We start from the raw sequence: 23,049 nt of genomic DNA, 5'->3' as shown, positions 1-23,049 counted from the left end.
GTCAGGATTCTTTACTTGCCTTTTTATAAAAGTACCCATCTCCTTTTAAAAACAAGTCACTAAATATTATATATGCACATCTCAAAAAGGAATGTAATAAGTTCACTTCAGTAGTTTCTTCCTGAGGATCTCTTCATTTGTCTTTGGGCTTGTAGACCCCTTTTTTTCTTTTTTATTCTGTGGACCAGAGAGCTTTTAAACAGTCTCCTGAATCTGTCTTTTACAGCACTGATCTGACTGCCTCTCTGGCTCCTTCACTGGTACTTCCTCTTTATGCCATATACCCGTGGTCGGCAAACTGCGGCTCGCAAGCCACATGCGGCTCTTTGGCCCCTTGAGTGTGGCTCTTCCACAAAATACCACGGCCTGGGCGAGTCTATTTTGAAGAGGTGGCGTTAGGAGAAGTTTAAGTTTAAAAAATTTGGCTCTCAAAAGAAATTTCAATCGTTGTACTGTTGGTATTTGGCTCTGTTGACTAATGAGTTTGCCAACCACTGCATACTAATTGCAATAAATGTGTACATACATGCATCAACATTACTGAGCATCTACTAACTACCAGGCACTGTCCTAGTCATTAGGTTACAATGACAAATAAAACAATGTCCTTGGCCTAAAAGTGCCTAACGTTTCATAGAGGAGATGGATAAATGAATTTAAAATATTAAAAAAAACATTGTGGTGCCCTAGCCGGTTTGGCTCAGTGGATAGAGCGTCGGCCTGTGGACTGAAGGGTCCCGGGTTCGATTCTGGTCAAGAGCATGTACCTTGGTTGCGGGCACTTCCCTAGTGGGGAGTGTGCAGGAGGCGGCTGATCGATGTTTCTCTCTCATCAATGTTTCTGGCTCTCTATCCCTCTCTCTTCCTCTCTGTAAAAAATCAGTAAAATATATTTTTTAAAAAAACAAAATAAAACTTCCCCAACTTGTTTGAATATGGAAGCCTTTATCCAGTAATTCCTAAAAAACAACAACAAACAAACAAACAAACAAAAACATGTGGTATATACTAATTGACATGTATGTACTGGTGCTATGGAGCCAAAGAAAAGGTGAATCCAAACTGCAAGGGTGCATAATTTTGGGTAAGGTATAGTAATAAATATTATAATAATTTATTATTGCTGACTATTTATTATTATTTATTATTATTATTGACCATCTTTGCAGTGTATGAAAACTTCCTAAAGAAGTGGCACCTGAAGAATAAAATTTCACCACATGAAAGCAGAGAAGGGCACTCCCCTCTCATACTCCCATGTGAGAAGGCTAGGGGACAAGAAATACCTTGCTAACTGTAGGCCCAGAAGTTTTGATGAGGAAGGCACTACTGCTAAATGTCTTTGCTCCACTCTCAACTGAATAGAAAAGAAGCTCAGTCTCCTGTCACACACTGTTAGACCCTGCCTCTATCCTCAAAGCTTACATGGAAAACCAGAAACTCAGCCAGAATATACGAAATTACTAATTAGTGAATGATGCAATCAGTTTTGGAAACCAATCTCATCTATATACCCTCTACCCCACCACCATTTTTTACCCCTTAAATAATCAAACATGATTTCTAGTCAGGAAAAAGCCAATGATTCCTACTCTAAAGACCTATTAAAATACTTCCAATTTTCTTTTCTTTTACAAATAAGCGTAGATGTATTTAGTTATTATTAATTGGTTTTAGAGAGAGAGAAAGAAGGGAAAGAGTATAAGAGAGAAACATCAATTTGTGATTTGTTGTTCCACTTTTTTTTTTGTTTAATCCTCACCCAAGGATATTTTTTCCCATTGATTTTTTTTAGTGAGAGTGGAGGGGAGGGGGAAAGAGGGGATGGAGAGCGAGAGAGAAAGAAACATCCATTTGAGAGAGACACATCAATCGGGCACCTCCGGCTGGCATCCCTTCCCCGGGTCGGGTGATTAAGCCCGCAACCAAGGCACATGCCCTTGACTTCAGCCATCGGGCTGACATTCTAACCACTGAGCAAAACAGGTCAGGGATGTTGTTTCTCTTTATTTATGCATTCATTGGATGATTCTTGTATGTGCCCTGATGGGGCTTGAACACACAACCTTGGCAAACTGGGATGATGGCTCTAACCAACTGAGCTACCCAGCCAGGGCACTACTTCCAATTTTCTTAAAAGTATTGCTCTTCATAAGTAGTCTAAAAATTCAAAATAATGTAATTAAATCTATATTTCTGATTCCCTGCCCCAAAATTAGCTTTAATTGAACTCTTGCATGATGAATAAGAAATATAAATGGCACTAATTGGGGAGATTACTATTATTTGCTCTTAACAATATTGCTCAAATCCATGTTCTTCTTCATGGTGAAATTACTATGTATGCTCAAGGTAGAAATTGACTCTAAAAGCACTGATAGAGAAGTTAGCATTTTTTACATAATTCAACAGTAATTTAAAAATATCCTTTTGTTCTGAATTTAAGTCAAATTTTTCTTAAAACTACACTCCTGATTTAACAAGAGGCAATGTTATTAATGAAGCAAGCAGTATATATACATAAGCATTATTTTCTATAAATCTAGTTGTTTTCTTAAGTTCAAGCTCTAAGAGAAATATGAACATTGGTTTTCTTACCTTTTTCCCCTTACACATGTGATAAGAAACAGACTTCCCTGTGCTTAATCATGATGCTTGCTGCACTGCCAGCCAGTCCTGCTGATTCAGTATGTTCTGTTTGATCCTAAAGAAAAAACACATTGCTCATTACATTTGCAAAAGCAAGAAGCTGTAATTTTCTTCATATAAACCTATCATAGCCAGACAAATAAAAGCTACAATAAATTACAATTACATCTACAGATTCGAAGATGTGGCTGGCCAGCATGAAATGTAATGCAGCAGCAGACACATTTTATTGTCTAAAAAGGCCAACAGGTAAATGTTACAATGAACAATTAAGACTTTTTGCACACTTCTTATTTTCAATATATAATACAGAGTGAAACATCAAGGCAGGCCCTTTCTACCCAATGCCTTTAATTATGTTAATTCATAATAATACCACTGATTTATGTTACAATAGACTCCCCAAGAATCCAAAGCTAACAAACCTGCTGCTTCACAAGAAAGTCCTTGTTAGTGGGATTTTTTTCTACCTATATAGAACTCTTAAAATGAGATTCAAAAGTTCCTGCTAAGATTTTTATTGCCAAACAACTGTTTTCCTCCAAATGGAGTCTCTTATGATCCCAGTACTCTTCCGTTTAGTAGCAATGGATCTATTAACCCAATTTTAACATATACTATCAGGTGTATGCAAAAGCCAAAGTTTTCTCGGATGTTATTTCCTTCTTCTCAATAGATGACAAGATCCATGAAGTTATAGTAGTCCAACAAATGCCTCTATAACTGCTCAGAGATAATTCGAAATTCATTAAGAGTTTAATTTAGCCTTGAACAAGATTAGTAGATGAAACTAATCATAATAAAACTAAGAATATCATATTAGCACTATAAAATATCTATCATATAGTCATAGAATTTTCAAAACAAGAACGTATATTAGAAAAAAAAAGAACGTATATTAGAGATGATCTAATGGACACCGTTTAATTTTAAAAATAAAATGAGGCACTAAAAGAAATTTGTTGATATTATTACAAACATGGTTCCATTATCTGATGTGAAAATTATGTGCTTACTAAAAAATAAGAGAATAAGAAAAAGGCCTAAAACTCCAGAAACCAATAAAACAATATGGAACGAAAATCACTGGTAAAAGATTTTTCTATCTTGAGAACTTGAAAAAATATGTACAGGCTACATATTCTATATGAGAAGAGCTGCTGATGCTAAAAATATAGACTTGCATTTATCAAGAAGAACTAAATCATATTAGGTATGAAAGGGACAAAGTCAAATGAGAATGAGGCAAAGTAAGGGACTCCTCTGTAATACCTAGCTAATTGAAGTTTTTTTTTAACAAAAAAAATTAATTCTATAGATTCAAAGTCAAATCCGGTATGTGTGTGAGACAAGTCCAATAACTATCCTAAAGATTACAGGTGTTTTTCTGGAATCATATTTCTTTGACCGTCTAGTCTCAGCTGGCAAAGCCTCAAGCCTGGTTAAGTCCAACTGTCTACTAGTACCTACTTCACACATTCCCCCAAACAGCTTAAATATGGCTGAATAAAAAATTAAAAAAATCACACAGATGGTGACTGGTCTCAACTTTACAATTATGACTTGACAGGACATCTTCCTTAGTCAATCTACTTTCAACCCTGTACCTGATCTCCACCTTCTGGTATGCCTGGAATGTCTATCTCCCCCACTGGACTGTGAGAGTTCATGGAGAACAAGGGCTATGTCTTCCTTCCCTGTAATCCACGGTATACCAAATAGTGCTCAATAAATGCTTCATGAAGAAATAAATTGTATGAAATTAATGAAGTCATATTTAAGTAATCAACTTCATGATAAAGATTTCTTCCTCCCTAAGAAATAAATATTTGTGAATGTATGTCACAGGTGAGAGGGACAGCAAGCAAATGCAAGAGCGAATCAAAAAAATGGAGAAATTCTCTAGTGGAAGAGAAAAAAGTGATAAGGATTTAAATAGTTTGCAAAATTTTATCACAGGCCCTTTGACATAATAACTACTCTTCTAGATATTTATCTTAAAGAAGTATTCGGATAAACAGAAAAGATGTAGAATAAGTTACTGTTAGATTGATGTTTAAAATAGTAAAATATTAGGAAAAATCTAAACAGCAAATGAAAGGAGCAATTTACAAAATGGTACAAAAGGTAAGACTCCATATTTGGGGAGAAACTTAAAAGTCTTAAAAAATATACACCCAAATATAATGGAGAATCTCTCAACAGAATTTGGGTGATTTACACTGTTTTCAAGCCTCCATAGACCTAATTTTTCTTAGGATAAATGTATGTTATTTGTTAATAAAAGAAAAGAGAATTGAAGATATGTGAATTTCAATGAATAAAAACCCAAACTACTTAAATTTTTACTTTCAAATATAAAAACTGAAAAAGGAAGCAAAAAAAAACCCAACAAAACAAGGATTTTTTAAAAATCCTCACTTGAGGATTTATTTTAATTGATTTTCAGAGTGAGGGGAAGGGAGAGAGAAAGAGGGAGAAAGAGAGAAACATCAATCGGTCACTTCCTATACACACCCTGACCGGGAATTGAACCTGCAGCTTAACAATGGAATCAGTCACCTTTCAGTAAACGGAACAATGCTCCAACCAGCTGAGCCACCAGGCCAGGGTGGAAAAACAAGGATTTTAAAAAATTATTTCCCTGGGATATGTAATAGAAGATTAAATTTTTAATTATAATGTGGGAAAAGAAAAAGAATCGCCTAAAATTAAGATACCAAAAATTTATTTTAAAAATAAACATATAAGGAATAATGACACAAATAAAACTGATGTTTAAAATATAAGATGCGGCCCTGGCTGGGTAGTTCAGTTGGTTAGAGCATCGTCCCGATATGCCAAAGTTGCGGGTTCAATCCCGTCAGGGCACATACAAGAATCAACCAATGAATGCATAAGTAAGTGGAACAACAAATCAATGTTTCGCTATATATATAAAAAGCAATACATTTTTTAAATTTAAAATATAAGATGCAAACAATTTATAGGAATCTTTGATATGGACATGTTTATAACAGAAGAGAATTATGAAGGTAATAATTTCCAAAATCCTGGCCATAGGTTAAAAAAAGAAAGAAAAGAAAATGAGGAGGGTAAACTAAAAAATATTCTCAATTAAGTATCGTTTCCTATCTTGGTGCTAATTAATACTATTCACCGCAGAACAAATTCAGTATCTGCTGAGTAACCAAAGTACTTAATAACATTTCCACCAAGAAGTCTGGCAAGGAATTAAACTCAACATGTACAAAACTATATTCAATATTCCAAAGTCCTCTTTCTTGGTTCCCTATCCTAGTCTGGGCAGGGCTCTCCAAGTAGGTGTAGCAGATTCTATTTCCAAAGACGGCTGCTACAATATCTCCCATCCCATAGAAATTTCTTACAAGAGTGGTGAAATCTATATCCACTTCCTCCAAACCTGGGCAGACCATTACTACCTCAACTAATAGAGCAAAACAGGAGGGAGACTACAGTAACTTTTCAGGACACTCATTCTTAAAATCCAGTTATAATGCCAGATAAACTACATGGAAAGGACAGATGTAAGTGATTTGGCCCATGAACCTCATACATGTGAATTAGCAAGCTTCAAGATGACTGACTCCATCCCCAGTCCCTGTCTGACTACAACTACATGAAGACCCCTAGGAGAGAACCATCTAGTTGGGCCCAGTCAATCCCCAGAACCAGAAGAGATACTGTATTTTTACATGTATAAGACGCCCCCATGTATAAGACACCCCTGACTTTTCCAACCCAAACTTAAGAAATCAATATTTTAAACAAAAAACAGAACAAATTTTTATTTAGATTACTGCAGGTAATGTTTACAAACCAGTACTATAATATTATGCAGCATATCACTTTATTCATCCTCTGTTGCATCACTGCTCTCTTCTTCATCACTATTAGTTCCAGACATATCAATTTCTTCAACTTCTATTGTACCACTGCTGTCTTCTAAGTCACTGTCTATATATGTGAGATCATCCTCATAAACTGGTAGCATTTTCTGAGCTAACTTTGTTTGTGTTCTCATGACCAACCCTTCTTGCCTCATGAAACTGAAGCACCATTTTGCCTTTCCTATAAAATCCTATCTAATAAAAGAGTAATATGCAAATTGACCATCACTCCAACACACAAGATGGCTGCCCCCATTGGTCAAAGATGGCTGCCCCCATGTGGACACAAGATGGCCGCCACAAGATGGCCAGCAGGGGAGGGTAGTTGTGGGTCATCAGGCCAGCAGGGGAGGGCAGTTGGGAGGGACCAGGCCTGCAAAGGAGGGCAGTTGGGGGCGATCAGGCTTGCAGGGGAGGGCAGTTAGGGGTGACCGGGCCGGCAGAGGAGGGCAGTTGGGGGCAACCAGGCCTGCAGGGGGGGACAGTTGGGGGAGACCCAGGCCTGCAGGGGAAGGCAGTTGGGGGGGGGGGGCCAGGCCTGCACGGAAGGGCAGTTGGGGGGGACCAGGCCTGCAGGGGAGGGCAGTTGGGGCGATCAGGCCAGCAGGGGCGGGCAGTTGGGGGTGACCAGGCCTGCATGGGAGGGCAGTTGGGGACGACCAAGCTGGCAAGGGAGGGCAGTTAGAGGCGACCAGGCTGGCAGGAGAGTGGTTAGGGGGTGATCAGGCTGGCAGACAGAGGTGATTAGGGGCAATCAGGCAGGCAGGCAGGCAAGCAGTTGGGAGCCAGCAGTCCTGGATTGTGAGAGGGATGGCCGACTGCCCGTTTAGGCCCGATCCCCCTGGGATCGGGCCTAAACGGGCAGTCGGACATCCCTCAATGGGTCCCAGATTAGAGAGGGTGCAGGCTGGGCTGAGAGACATACACCCCTCCTCCCCCCCCCCTGTGCACGAATTTCGTGCACCGGACCTCTAGTCAACAATGTTCATTTCGCTTGCAAACATTCTTGCCTGACATTGAATAAGCTTGGTTGACACACATAAGCCACTCTAATGCTGCTCCATAATCCAAGTCTTAAGCATCTGCTCCAAGTTTGCCCATTTTGCTGGTTTTCCTCTTAAGGCCTTCTTCTTTTTTGGCATGTTAGGGAGTTGTTCTTCCTGTTTTCTCCACTGTCTGATCATACACTCACTGGGAGGAGGTCCAAATTGTTTCTCTGCAGCTCTATTTCCATGCTCTTTTGCATAGCTGATTACATTCAGTTTGAATTTTGCAGATAAAAACTGCTTACCAGTATTTATCTTTTTATTTTTTTGACATCTTTATGGGCTCAGTACGCTCTGGTCCCTGTTGCATCTGCAGCACTCTCCACCTCCACCTCCAATTACGGCATCAGCTGATGTCCATAACAATAAGGCTCGTAATTGGAGGAAGCCTGTTTGACAAGGAATGGGCAGCTACACACCCTTGAGGCTCCCTCCTCGGCTGAATTCCATGTATAATACGCACCTCGATCTTCAGTCTAATGATTTTAGAAAAAATATAGCATCTTATACATGGAAAAATGCGATAATAATTGTTTGAAGCCACTATGTTTTGGTGTAGTTTATCATATAGCAATAGATATATGTAACAGTAGGTTTGTAATTTGTTACTCTTCAATCCAATCATATATAAATATTCTAAAGAAAAGGGTTAGAGCCCTGCCCAGTGTGGCTCAATGGTTGGAGTGTTTGCTCACTCACTGAAGGGTACTGGTTCAATTGCCGACCTCTCTCACATCGATGTCTCTCTCTCTCTCCCTCTCCTTCCCTCCCTCCATCCCTTCCACTCTCTAAAAATTAATGGGAAAAATATCCTCAGGTGAGGATTAACAGGGAGGGGAGGGGAGGAGAGGGGAAGAGAGGGGAGGGGAGGGCAGGAAAAGAAAAGAAAAGAAAAGGATTAGAACCATAAAAGGGATAGGCAAAAACAGAGACCCACTGATGACAACCTCTCCTCTATTGAGTGGGCTCAATAAAACAGCCCTCGGGCTTCTTAGAGTACAGTTTAGGAAACACCTCATTATTTAAGCAAGAAGCTGGGGTGAGGGAGGGGGGGCTACCTTCTTCTATATTAGTTTATCAAAGTTTTCCTCTAAATAACATACAGTACTCTACTAATAAGTATAAAGTTCTGGTAACTGAATTCTTTACCTTTTTTTCCTCCATACCATTAACTTTCCAGAACCATTTTAGTACTCCTTATAGATTGGCACCCTAGGAACTCATTTAAGCTAGCCAGATCTTTAATAAGTCTATGCATCCTTATCCATCTGGCTCACCAACCCAAAACCTTAAATGCCATTTTAGATACTACCTCTACTTCTCCCCACTTCTACATTCAAACTAACACCACATCTTGTCAATCTTGCCTTTTAAATCTCTCAAACTCATCCACTCTCTCCATTCCCATTGCCATATCCCACACAACCAACATCTTTCTGTTGCCCAAATTTCTGCAAGAATCCTAACTAGTCTCCCTGTCCCGCACCCATTTTGTAGCCATCTAGCCTAGTCTCTATACAAATATAAAACAAATCTGATTATTTTATTTTGTACTTAACACCATTCAATAGTATCCTTTTACCCTTAGAATTAAGTCCATACCTCTATATGGTTTCTGCTTACCTCTCCAGTAGGATACCTCTCTATTCTCTAATTTTTGCTCTATGCATGGTAAACGTGATCAACTGAACTTTCAATTCTCAATCTTGCTCATCCCATTTCTCAAAACAGGCTTTCATACTGATATGGGCTACAATATGAATGAACTTTGAAAACATTACGCTAAGTGAAAGAAGCCAGTCACAAAAGACCACATAGTGTATGGTTCTATTTATATGAAGTGTTCAGAAAAGGAAATAGAAAGTAGATTCATTGTTACCAGGGGTTGGGGAGAGGAGGGAATAAGGGGAGTGCCTGCTAAATGGGTATGGGGCTTCTTTTGGGGTTAATGATAATGTTCTGTAATTAGACAGCAGTGATGGTTACACAACTCTGTGAATATACTGCAAACAACTGAATGTATACTCAAAAATTTGAGTGAAATTTTATGGTATGTAAATTATATTTCAATAAAACTGTTATAAAAACAAAACATTCCTTCACTCATTATTATTTAGTTCTGGAATACTCTGCCCGTGACACTGTTACTTGACTAATTCTCACTTATCCTCCTTATCGTACCCTAAACATCACATCTTCCAGGAAGCCCTTCTAATCTAAGTCTGGAATAGATGTCCCTTCTTTCTTAATTATCTTTTACTTCCTCTATCATAGCACTTATCACGATTTTTTTAACTACTTGTCTCTCCATTCCAGGCTATTGAGACTTTTCAGACTGCTTCTGTCTTACTTACCATTACATCCCTAGTATACGGCATAATGTTTGGCAAAGAGTAAGTGCTCATAACCACTTGTAACACCAAGTAAAATAACTAAAGGATTTACTTTCACAGCACTTCCACCTAGGAAATTTTTCCAAACAAAGGATCCCAAGAATTGTGCTGAGACTAAGACTCTAACGTATTTACTATTTCAAAGTTTGTTAATACCAACATAAAATTATTTGTTTGCATACTGAAGAACAGTTCAAACTTAAACCATGTTTTGTCAAGGCTTTCTATCCATAATCACAACTCTTCAGACAGCTCCTATAAGTTTGATGACTTACTTTTAAAGAAAGAAAAAAGTGTGATTCAAGAGTATCTATGAATACAACAATGGAATATCTAGCAAAACTGAATTCCAAATCAACCATGACCAACATGTAATAAACCTGCCCATGTGATGTCTAATCCAAATGAACACCTCTTATGAGTAGTCAGTGGAGCTTGGTGAAAGAGCACTGGTGCAGGACTCTGGCAAGCCCAGGTTGGAATTCATGCTCTAGCTACTAGCATTTAACAGCATTGTTGCTTTGAGCAAGCTACTTACCCTAAGTCTCAGTTTCTTTATATTTTATATGAAAACTATACTTTTCAGGATAGTTTTAATGATGAAGAAGAATGTGTTTATATAAAGTGCCTCACTTAAATCTGATACATAAGTGCTCAATAAATGGTAGCTGTTATTATTGTCAAAAGCAATTTGTGTGAAAGAATTAGAAGAGAAAGGCAAGAGTGATTTATATATCAGGACCTTAATATATCAGGACCTTTGGTCTTAAGTGATCAATTCAAGTCTTAACAATGAAAAGAAATACAGGAACAAAAAAGTAACCTAACTGTTCAACTTTCTGAAGAGGCGAAGTACATTTGATCCTAAAATAAAACCTTTTACATCTGAACACTCTCGACTCACAGTGGCAGAAAAAAAGAAATGAGATAATCTTTGAAAAGAGCTTTATTCCTGCAAATCAAGACCAAAGTACATTAAGAGAGCAGGATCTGGTAAGTTGACATTGTTGCTATCCCACATTCACACAGGGCTTCAATTTCCAGAGTATCAATCTGGCACCTTTCACAAACACTGAATTAGAGCCAGGTGGTTGTTTCCCCTAGCACAGTGGTCGGCAAACTCATTAGTCAACAGAGCCAAATATCAACAGTACAACGATTGAAATTTCTTTTGAGAGCCAAATTTTTTAAACTTAAACTTAAACTTCTTCTAATGCCACTTCTTCAAAATAGACTCGCCCAGGCCATGGTATTTTGTGGAAGAGCCACACTCAAGGGGCCAAAGAGCCACATGTGGCTCGTGAGCCGCGGTTTGCCGACCACTGCCCTAGTATACATTCAACAAAAAGCACAGTAGTTTAACAAATATTGGGAAACATGATGATAACAGGCATACCAAATATACATATGCTCTCAAATCTCTAGAACAGTAACTGATTTGAGATTGGCACTAAAATAAGGAACATGTATAATTCTAATGTTTGGAGTAATAAGATTCAAGACCACATAAACAAATGTGTATATACATACATGGTATAGGGTCAGAAACTATTCAGATATACAACATCCCTAAACTAACATATAAATTGCTTGTTCATTACTGAACTATTAATTAACACTATATCAGTCCAAAATCAATCTCTAATTTCTAGACAGCAGATACCTACTGGATTATCTTTGCCAACAGAATTCTAGAGTTGCCCGCCTCTCACTCCATACACACACATAAATTTTTATTGCAAGATAAAATGCCATGTTCAGGGAAACCTATCAACCTAACCAATTTATTACATTGATGTGAGCTCCTGATCTAAAATGAATGATTCACAAACCCTTCTACACTATTACTGAGAAATACATACAGCTGCAATCCCTGGTTTTGGATTCTGTAAGATATCCTATTATCCTCAAAAAACTTCCCTTTTTTCTTAAGTAAGCTCCAGTTGGTTGCTAACTTGTAACAAAAGTCTTAACAAATATATCCCAACTAGAGGCCCGGTGCACAAAATTCGTGCATGGGGGGGTGGGGGTGTCCCTCAGCCCAGCCTGCACCCTCTCCAATCTGGGACACCTCTCACAATCCAGGACTGCTGGCTCCCAACTGCTTGCCTGCCTGCCTGCCTGATTGCCCCTAATCGCTTCTGCCTACCAGCTTGATCACCCCCTAACCACTCCCCTGCCAACCTGATTGATGCCTAACTGCTTCCCTGCCAGCCTGTTTGCCCCTACCTGCCCTCCCCTGCATGCCTGGTCCCCCCCAACTGCTCTCCCCTGCAGGCCTGAGTCCCTCCCAACTTCCCTTCCCTGCAGGCCTGGGTCCCCCCCTAACTTCCCTCCACTGCTGGATTGGTCACCCCTAACTGCCCTCCCCTGCAGGCTTGATCGCTCCCAACTGCCCTCCCTTGCAGGCCTGGTCCCTCCCAACTGCCCTCCCCTGCTGGCCTGATCGCCCACAACTGCCCTCCCTTGCAGGCCTGGTCCCTCCCAACTGCCCTCCCCTGCTGGCCATCTGTGGCGGCCATCTTATGTCCACATGGGGCAGCCAACTTGTGTGTTGGGGTGATGGTCAATCTGCATATTACTCTTTTATTAGATAGGATAGAGGCCTGGTACACGGGTGGGGCCCGGCTGGTTTGCCCTGAAGGATGTCCCGGATCAGGGTGGGGGTTCCCTTGGGGCATGGGGCGGCCTGGGCAAGGGGCCTGTGGTGGTTTGCAGGCCGGCCACGCCCCCCGGTGACCCAAGCAGAGGCCCTGGTATCTGGGGTTTATTTATCTTCTACAATTGAAACTTTGTAGCCTGGAGCGGAGCCAAGCCTTCTGCTTGCTCCGTGGTGGCAGCCATTTCTGTTGGGATTTATGTATCTTCTATAATTGAAACTTTGTAGCCTTAAGCGGAGGCCTGGGCAGCCCAGGGACTGCGGAAAGCTTGGCTTCCTCCATCGCCAGGGCAACCCTAGCCTCCAGCTCTTTCCAGCTCCGTGGCTGCCGCCATTTGTTTGGATTTATGTATCTTCTATCATTAAAACTTTGTAGCCTTGAGTGGAGGCCTAGGCCGGCAAGGGTAGACAGAAAGCTTGGCTTCCTCCATTGCCTGGGAAACCCAAGCCTCCCTCCTGCTCTCTGTGGCCGTAGCCATCTTGGTTGGGTTTATTTGCATATTAGCTCCTGATTGGGTGGTGGGAGTGGCTGGTGGGTGTGGCTTATTGGTGTAGCAGAGTGATGGTTAATTTGCATATTACTCTTTTATTAGATAGGATAGCATAATATAAATTGAGACCATCGATATCAAAATCACAATTTTAACCTTAATTGCATACCTAAAAGTTCAAAGATTAGACACTAATACTGATATTCTATGACCTACAAGTAGATAATACATGAGAGATAAATTCACTGGGGGTAGGGTCTTATCATTTGGATCATTCTAGGAAGAAGAATGACAGGGAAATATAATTTGTATACCACAAATTGTGTGCACCAAGAGTAGTACAAGAGTATATGTAGAGCAAAGTTATGACTCACCACTAATTCAGTCACTACACCTGATATATTTCATATACCAGTAACAACTATTGGAAAAATAGCCAAATTGGTAGGTTCATAAACTGTATACCTTAATACTTGCAGTAAAATTAGATACTATGTTTGCTCCTGTCTTGACTTTTTCTGAACATTTAGAGCAGAGGTGGGAAACCTTTTTTCTGCCAAGGACCATTTGGATATTTACAATATCATGCATGGACCATACAAAATTATCAACTTAAAAATTAGCCTGCTAGATTTGGTCAAACATTTAATTAACTCACCCCTAATGCCTTGGCAGGGCCACACCAAATGATTTCTCAGGCCATAGACTGAGCCCTCCCCACCCTGATTTAGAGCATTGTATCTTACTTTTAACAATGTCAAATTTAAGAAGAGCATAACTTGAATGGTCTCAGCCAAAGCTTGAGTTGAATGAAACAAGTCCGTGCTCAAATTACTTGTATTATGAACATTATAATATTACTAATGGCCCAGTGCGCGAAATCGCGCACAATAGGCTGCCCACCACTTTCACGGGAGCCGGTGAGAGCCGCAGCATGCCTGCAGGAGCTTCCGTGAGTAGGAGGCAGGAGGGAGCCACCAGTGGGAGCTGTGGGGGAGGGACCAAAAGGTGCACCATGCATCTCCTGGTGACCAGTTGTACATGCAGCCCCTTCCACCCACACACGCCTCACTGCGCACACAGCCCCACCCACCTGCGCACACCTGCTGCGCATACAGCCTCCTGCTGGTCAGTCATTACGCATGAGGGCATGATGACCATTTGCATATTAGCCTTTTATTATATTGGAGGATTTAATAACAAGCCAAAGAAAATCTCTAACTGTAGATGAGCTCCCATTTCTTCTAAAGTCTTCAACTACCATCTCTACGTGAATAGCTCACTGCTTCTTCTGTTCCTTATATCATCACTCAAATTCCAGGGCCATGGCTTCACCTACCTAACTTTCAATACTTCTCCATTTGGATGTTTCACTACACCTCACATTTCAAACAGTGAACCCTTCACATTTAAGAGGAATATAATCTCAAAAGTTGTCAGCTTTCAATATCTCCCTTCTTCCACCTCACCCATGCTCCCATTATTTTCTGGCATCTTTCCCCATCTTAGCAATATTCAATTATAGATCACATCCTCTTCCTTTATGAAACTCTGCTTCTGTGTCTTATGTGACACTAAAAATTCTGACTTTCTCCTACTTCTTTAACATCTCCCTCTCACCTTCGTTCCTGACTCCTCCTCTTCTACCCAATCTTACATGTTAAAATAACTCAGTTTTGTACTCAGTCCTTTTCTTTTCTCGATTTATATTCTTTTCCAAAGAAATTCTACCTACGACCATTGCCTCAAACACCATCTGTTAACAAGTCTAATTTCCTTTTCTTCACCTCAGACCTCTTTTCTGGGCTCTAAATCTATATATACAGTGCCCATTCAAGTTTCCATGTCTCACAGATATCTCAAACTCCCTAAGTACATCTAGTCTCATACTAATCAACACTGTTTCTTTTGTTCCTTACATCATCATCTACCCAGTTGTTCATAATATAGACATTCCCTATCCCTCCTTCTCCATGATGCTCACCATCAAGCACCTCCTAAAATAGATGAAAATTCATTTACTCTGTCTACAACCACTACCTTGGTCCAAGCCAACATTGTTCCACATCTGGATATTGAAATGATCTTTTTTTTTTTCTTGTATTGAAATGATCTTTTTTTTTTATTATTTACTAGTGGCCCGGTGCACGAAATTCATGCAGGGGAAGGGGGTGTCCCTCAGCCCGGCCTGCACCCTCTCCAATCTGGGACCCCTCAGGGGATGTCCAACTACCGGCAGTTGGACATCCCTCTCGCAGTCCGGGACCACTGGCTCCTAACCACTCACCTGCCTGCCTGCCTGATTGCCCCTAACTACTCTGCCTGCCGGCTTGCTCGCTCCCAACTGCCCCCCACTGACAGCCTGCTCGCCCCCAACTGGCCCCCCCCTGCCAACCTGCTCGCCCCCAACTTCCTCCCCTGCCAGCCTGATCACCCCCAACTGCCCTCCCCTCCTGGCCTGATCGCCCCTAACTGCCTCTGCCTTGGCCCCGCCACTATGGCTTTGTCCGGAAGGACATCCAGAAGGTCTCCGGGTCTAATTGGCATATTACCCTTTTATTAGTATAGATGTTTTTATCTTCATTGTTGATAGTATTACAGATGTTCCCCATTTTCCCCCCTCCATTGGCACCCTCCACCTGGATCCTATCCCAACCTAGGCCTTTAACCACCCTATTGTCTGTTTCCATGGGTAATGCATGTATGCATATATGTTCTTTGGTTAATCTCTTTCCAGCCCTCCTCCCCCTTTCCCTCTGAGATTCATCAGTCTGTTCCATGTTTCCACGTCTCTGATTCTACTTTATACATTGGTTTATTTTGTCATTATATTCCTGTTCTTTTACATTTAGATTCAATTGTTATTTATTTATTGCCATATTACTGTTCATATTTTTAATCTTTCTTCTTAAAGAAGACCCTTCAACATTTCATGTAATACTGGCTGGTGGTGGTGAACTCCTTTAGCTTTTTCTTATCTGGGAAGCTCCTTATCTGACCTTCAATTCTAAATAATAACTTTGCTGGGTAGAGTAATCTTGCCTTGCTTTTCATCGCTTTGAATATTTCTTGCCACTTCCTTCCAGCCTGCAAAGTTTCTGTTGAGAAATCAGCTGATAATTACATGGGCACTCCTTGTTGGTAACTAACTGCTTTTCTCTTGCTGCTTTTAAGATTCTTTGTCTTTAACCTTTGGCATTTTAATTATGATGTGTCTTGATGTGGGCCTCTTTGGGTTCATCTTGTTTGGGACTCTCTACACCTCCTAGACTTGTATGTCTATTCCTTTCACCAGGTAAGGAAAGTTTGCTGTCATTTTTTAAAATAAGTTTTCAATTTCTTGCTCCCTCTCTTTTCCTTCTGGCATCCCGATGATGTGAATGTTGGTAAGCTTAAAGTTGTCCCAGAAGCTTCTTACACTATCTTCATATTTTTTAATTCTTTTTTCTTTCTTCTGTTCTGATTGGGTGTTTTTTGCTTCCTCATATTCCAAATAACTGATTTGATTCTTGGCATCCTCTACTCTCCTGTTCATTCCCTGTAAATTATTCTTCATTTCAGTTATTATATCCTTCATTTCTGACTGGTCCTTTTTTATGTCATTGATATTTTCACTAAGTTCCTTGATAACCACTGTTTTAAACTCTGGATCTGGTAGTTCGCTTGCTTCCATTTCATTTCGTTCTCATTCTTTTTCTGGAGATTTCTTCTGTTCTTTCATTTGTGACATGTTTCTTTGTCTCCACATCCTGGCTGCTCCCCTGTGTTTGTTTCCATGTATTAGGTAGAGCTGCTATGTCTCCTCAAATTGATAGAGTGGCCTTATGTAGTACCGTATTTTCCGGCATATAAGACGACTGGGCGTATAAGATTTTCCTGGGTTAAAAAGTCATCTTATACGCCAGAAAATACAGTAGTCCAATATGTCTAATCCATTATATCTAATCCCATCAATATAGTCCAATATACTGTATTTTCCGGCGTATAAAACGACTTTTTAACCCAGGAAAATCTTATACGCCCAGTTGTCTTATACGCCGGAAAGTACGGTAGATATCCTAGCAGTTGTCGGCAAACTCATTAGTCAACAGAGCCAAATATCAACAGTACAACGATTGAAATTTCTTTTGAGAGCCAAATTTTTTAAACTTTAACTTCTTCTAACGCCACTTCTTCAAAATAGACTCGCCCAGGCCGGGGTATTTTGTGGAAGAGCCACACTCAAGGGGCCAAAGAGTCGCATGTGGCTCGCAAGCCGCAGTTTGCCGACCACGGTCCTATAGGGTCCTGTGGCTCAGCCTCCCCAGTCACCTGAGTGGGCATTCTAGGTGTTCCCCTGTGTGGGCTGTGTGCATTCTCCTGTTGTAGTTGAGCCTTGCTTGCTGTTGGTGTCACTAGGAGGAATTGACTCCCAGGCCAAGTGGCTGTGAGGACCAGCTGTGACTATAGTGGAAGAGCTGCTGTGCAGGAAACACCTCTATGGAGCAGGACTTACTTCAGCTGGAGCTCAGAGGAAGTGAGTCCGAGTAAGTCCGTGCACTGGCCCTTTAAGCAGAACTGCCTGGGACTGCAGTAGCCTCTGTATCACTCAGCCACAATCCCCAGTGGTTTTTACAGCTTGAAGATATTAGGACTTCTCTTCCCAGCACTGGAACCCTGGGCTGAGGGGTCTGGTATGGGGCTGGGACCCCTTGCTCCTCATGGGGGCACAGGAGGGGAGCACCTCAGGTGAGATATTCCTCCTGACTAAAAAAATGCCACACACAGGTGTCACACTAGCCCAGACCGCACCTCTGCCCCTCCTACCAGTTTCACTGTGGCTTCTTCTTTAATTCTCTAGTTGTAGGACTTCCGTTCAGCCAGATTTCAGACAGTTCTGAATAATGGTTGTTCTGTGGTTTAGTTGTAATTTTGATGTGGTTGTGGGAGGATGCGAGTACTGCATTTACTTATGCTACCACCTTGGATCCCCCCACAAATAATCTTTTCAATGATCTTCTCACATCTACTCTGCCACCTCCTTCCCGAACCCACTCAGCAGTTATAGTAGTCTTTTAAAAGATCTAATAAAGTGATTCTTCTGGCTGAAACTCTTCAATTGTTTTCTGTTGCACTTAAAATATCAAGACTCCTTACTATGACTTTATGAAGTCCTGCATAATTTAACCCTGACTCTCCAGCTTACTCTTTTACCATTTTCCTTCCTGTTTATCTCTCTCCATCTACACTGACATTTTCCTAGTCCTCAAGGGTACCAAGTTCTTTCCCACCTATGGTCCTTTATCCATGGTGTTCCACCTCCTTGGATTGCTGTTTCCCACTCTTCTCTCTCTTCCTGACTAATATAAACTCACTCAACCTCAGGTCTCAGATTAAATCTCAATTCCTCAAGGAAGTCCTCCTTTGACCCCCCTCAGACTAGGTTTCCTGCACAGCTCTTATAACTCTATAATTATTTTTGTAACACTGTAAAATATTAGCTGTATGAGATTAGGTTCCATGACTATCTCATTCACCAAAGCATTGACAGCATTAAGCAGCACACCTGACAGGCAGTAAATAAATATTTATTCTATGAATACATACTGAGATTTTGTCAATTTACAAATCAATATATAAAACTATAACATTTCATTTTTCCCATTAAATGCTATATAATTATTAGTCAATCCTTCTAGGCTTTATTGATGTTTATGATGATCTTCAATTCATCAATTTTAATAATTTGTTGATCTTTACCCTCTTAATTTCTCTACCACTTCCATCAAGATTCCTTAAAAGAACCACTGTAAATTTTGCCCCTGAACATCTAGCACACTCAAATTAAGGTAATAGAGCACTTACTTATTGGCTGCCAAGTTAAAGCTCAATGACAGAGTGTATGAGAGAACCCAGAATGAGGGTAAATGTAAGAATATACTGAAACAGATTATTTTCATATAGCCTTTAATGTCATTGTATTTGACAAAAACTTCTATAAAATAGTTAATCAACTCCCTGTATGTCTTTTTGGGGGAGAGGAGAAATAATAATATTATTATTATTTATCATCTACTTACTATGTACCATAGACTGTTCCAAGTGTTTTATTGGTATTAAACTCTTAATCCTCTTAGCAACCCTAAATAGTAGGTATAGAATTAAACTCTCCAGAATGTACATCTACTACAGGAGAGTAGATTTTGTCTTAATTCTCCTTGTTGCATTGCTGGCATCTAGAATAGCGTTGGGCATACAGTAAGCACTCCAATATTTGTTGGATAAATAATGAGGAAATAGTGAGGCAAAAAGAAGTTAACCTTCACAAAGTTGCACACAGTAGCAGAGCCAGGATCTGAACCCAGAAAATCTGGTTTTATATCCCAGACTCTTAACCACTGAGTATGCATGTACTTGGAAACAGCATTCCCCCTTCACTGTTTTTCTAATAAAAGAAAAAGAAAAAAAGAAAAAGAAACTCTAGTTCAATAGCATATATATATATTATAGTATGCCTGAAATTATTAATGTTCCCACTACATATAACAGTACACAGACAGAGCAAGGAAAGAGATATAGATCAAACAGGGTACTATAATGGATTTTTTTAAAATTAGAGTTTATGTATAATATTATATTAGTTTCAGGTGTACAATATAGTAATGCAACATTTAAATACCTTACGAAATGATCACCACATTTGTTAAGTCTATAAACATGTATCACCATACAAAGTATAATAGATTCTTTAAAATATATAGTCTTCTGTTTTAATATATTCATCCATGTTATTTAACATAGTGTTATAATCAACCAGCACTACACATAAGAATGTGAAATGAGGTGTGCATGTACATCCAGGTTTGCCAGTCTGTTTAAACAACTTAACAGCATCCTATTACATGAATGTATAATTTAACTCTCATCCCTACTAATGAACACTGTTTCCATATTTGTATACCTATAAACAATATAATACCTTTGTTCATGTATCTTTACATTTTAATATACAATAAATCCCTAAAAGTGGAATTTGAGACAAGGATAGTAAGTATACTTAATTTTAATAAATATTGCCAAAATTTCCACCACAAAGGCTGTGCTTACTTATATTTCCTCCAAGAGTTTTTCTACAAGCTCAGTTACTGAGAATGATCAATCTTTGCCAATTTTACAGGTAGGAAATCGAACCTGACTTTCTAATTTGTACTCTTCATTTACAACTTTCACGTTTATTGGCCTTTTTGCAAATTGTCTATAAATATTCTTTATATATCATATTTAGAATCTTTGTCCCAGTTTAATATTTGTTCTTTTTTCTACATAGAAATCTTCCATTTTTATGTAGTCAAATTCAACATTCCTCTCCTCTGTAACTTCTACATTTCTCATCATGCTTACAAAAAAAGCCTTCCTCATTCCATTATTATAAAAATATTCATCCATATTTTCTCTGCTATTTTCATGATTATTTCTGTTTTACTCTTCCATCATCTAGAATCTATTTTGGTAGTAAAAGTTCTAGAACTTGCTTTTCTCATTCAATAATAAATCCTAGATATCTTTCCAGATTAACTATTTCATTTAACTGTGCATCCAGAATTCTAAAATATAGCCATATCATAGTTTTCTTACTTATATTTATTAGTTATATATAGCTACATGTAACTACTAGTATGTTTATTAGTAATTTACAGCACTAATGAGAATGAGCATTTACATTTTCCCTTATTTTTCCACAAATATCAAGAATGCTGCCTGCCATGAATATCCTTATGCATGCCTCATTATACACATTTTTTCAAAAATACACATTAAGAAATGGAATTAATGTGTGTCCTTTTTGATACTAACAAATTACCCTCCAAAATAAGGTGCCTAATATATTTGCTGTTTAAAAAAATTCACTGAGCCCTAGCTGGCTTGGCTCAGTGGATAGAGTGTCGGCCTGAGGACTGAAGGGTCCCAGGTTCGATTCCAGTCAAGGGTACACATACCCAGGTTGCTAGATCCTCAGTAGGGGACATGCAGGAGGCAGCCTATCAATGATTCTCTCTCATCATTGATGTTTTTTTCTCTCTCTCTCTCCCTCTCCCTTCCTATCTGAAATAAATAAAAAATATATTTTTTAAAAATTCATTCAACACATATTTAAGTGCTTTTTTTCTAGTAAGCTTTTTGAGGCTGAACATACAGCATAATGGTAATCAACCCAGACAAGGGCACTGCTTTGGTGATTAGGAGTGCAGGCTCTAGCCGTGGCAAGTGTGGCTCAATTGGTTGAGTGTTGTCCTGTGCACCAAAAGTTTTTTGGTTCAATTCCTGGTCAGGGCACATGCCCAGGTTGCAGGATTGATCCCCAATAGAGGGCATGCAGGAGGCAGCCAACAGATGTTCAGGTCTCACTTTGATATCTCTCTCTCTCTAAAAATCAATTTAAGACAGAGAGAGCAAAAAGAGAGGGAGAGAGAGAGAGGGAGAGAGAACAGCTCTAAAGACAGAGTTTCCTGAGTTCAAATTTGAGGTCAACAAGTACTAGATGTCAGACCTTGGGCAAGTTACTCTATCCTTGTCTCTCAAGTTCCTTATCAAGAAAAACAATAATAATAATAGTACTTCACAGGATTGTTGTACCTGTCATAGAGAAAGTTCTTTAAAGTCTTCTTATCATTATTATTTTAAATTTGCTATTATCAACTTTTATTTTTTTCCAGTAAGAGCAGTAAAATAGTATTTCATTATTGAATTGTCATTTCTCTAATTACTAATAAGATTGATATGTATTTTTACCCTTTGAATTTCCTATCTTGTGATCTCTTCTTCAAATCTTTTACCATTTTTTTTTTTCTGTTGGAATGTCTGTATTTTTCTTAATGATTTGTTGAAGTGTTTACATATCCTGGGCACTAATCCTTTGTCTGTTAAATATGATATATATTTTTTCTAACTGACACCTAAGCTCTGACCCATAAGCTATCTGGTTCTATTTGTGGCCAAGTCACAAGAACAGCAGTATTGACTGCTATTTTGGTAAGAGAATTTCAGATCCTGCTCTCTACTTGAAAAGGTTTCTAATTGCCAAGGTAAAGAAATACTCTCCAAGCAATGGGAAGTATAAGCTAAAGGCTTAGAGTCAATTTCTATGTTATCTCCACTTTTGTCTCCTCAACACCTGGTAAGGGTCTGACACATAGACTCTGAATGAACAAGTATTGTTTGAATGAATGCAAAATCTCCTTACTAGGTTACAAGCTCCTGTGGACAAGTATGGTGTCATGCTTATGTTATCATTCCCATAAGGCCTAACAGAGCTTTTACACAGAGGAAGCACTCAAATCTTTTCACTGAATAGATCACTATCTCTGTACCTGCATGAAAGTAGCTGAGGTAGTCAATGTAAAACAAGCAATCCCTTCCTCATATAAAGATTACACTCTGATTTGTAGCTGCAGATAGCTCTGTACAAAGCCCTGTGTTGCTTGGGTCTCTTGCTCTTAAATTCACTGTTTCAAGTCTTTGTTGGGGAAGGGAGTAAGGGGAAGCCCCTGGAAGCCCATCTAAGTGCTGCTCAGACCATGTTTGTGCAATATTTCTCATGCTGTAGTCTCTTCACACTGCATTATTTAAGAAAACGTTCATTTTGACACACCAGACACAGCTGTTTGAGCCTCTTGATTTTTTTTCTCTCTCCACATACTTTGCCTGGTGGAGATCTGCTCTACTGAGTGCTGCTGGACTGGTTACTTTCTAGGATATCACTCTTGGTGATCTAGGCTTATAGTTTCATGTGAAACAACGAGACAATGCAGTGTAATGGAAGAAGTACAGGATTCTTGGAGCCAGATGACCTGGGACTGTGTGCTAGCTCCACCATTTACTAACACATGACTTTAATATCCCTAAGTCTAAGTTTACTTCAGT

General features: G+C 39.5%; 1 protein-coding gene across 3 annotated transcripts in view; it reads right to left on the bottom strand.

Annotated features, from left to right (window-relative positions):
• ZFYVE9 (zinc finger FYVE-type containing 9) overlaps positions 1–23,049 on the bottom strand; it is a gene marked incomplete at its 3' end in the record, with an annotated part of 130,264 nt that overhangs the window by 85,971 nt on the left and 21,244 nt on the right. For 2 of the 3 annotated variants that reach the window (XM_079777029.1, XM_079777031.1), the window contains exon 2: positions 2,599–2,704. Of the gene's footprint in view, positions 1–767; positions 870–2,598; positions 2,705–23,049 lie in introns of all 3 variants that reach the window. The other variant, XM_079777030.1, reaches the window with a different exon arrangement.

Source organism: Cnephaeus nilssonii (genome assembly GCF_951640355.1).
Source record: "Cnephaeus nilssonii genome assembly, chromosome: 7".
In the NCBI taxonomy this organism is placed as follows: domain Eukaryota; kingdom Metazoa; phylum Chordata; class Mammalia; order Chiroptera; family Vespertilionidae; genus Cnephaeus; species Cnephaeus nilssonii.
Note: the sequence above shows the minus strand (reverse complement) of the source record. Positions and strands in the feature narration are given on the sequence as shown.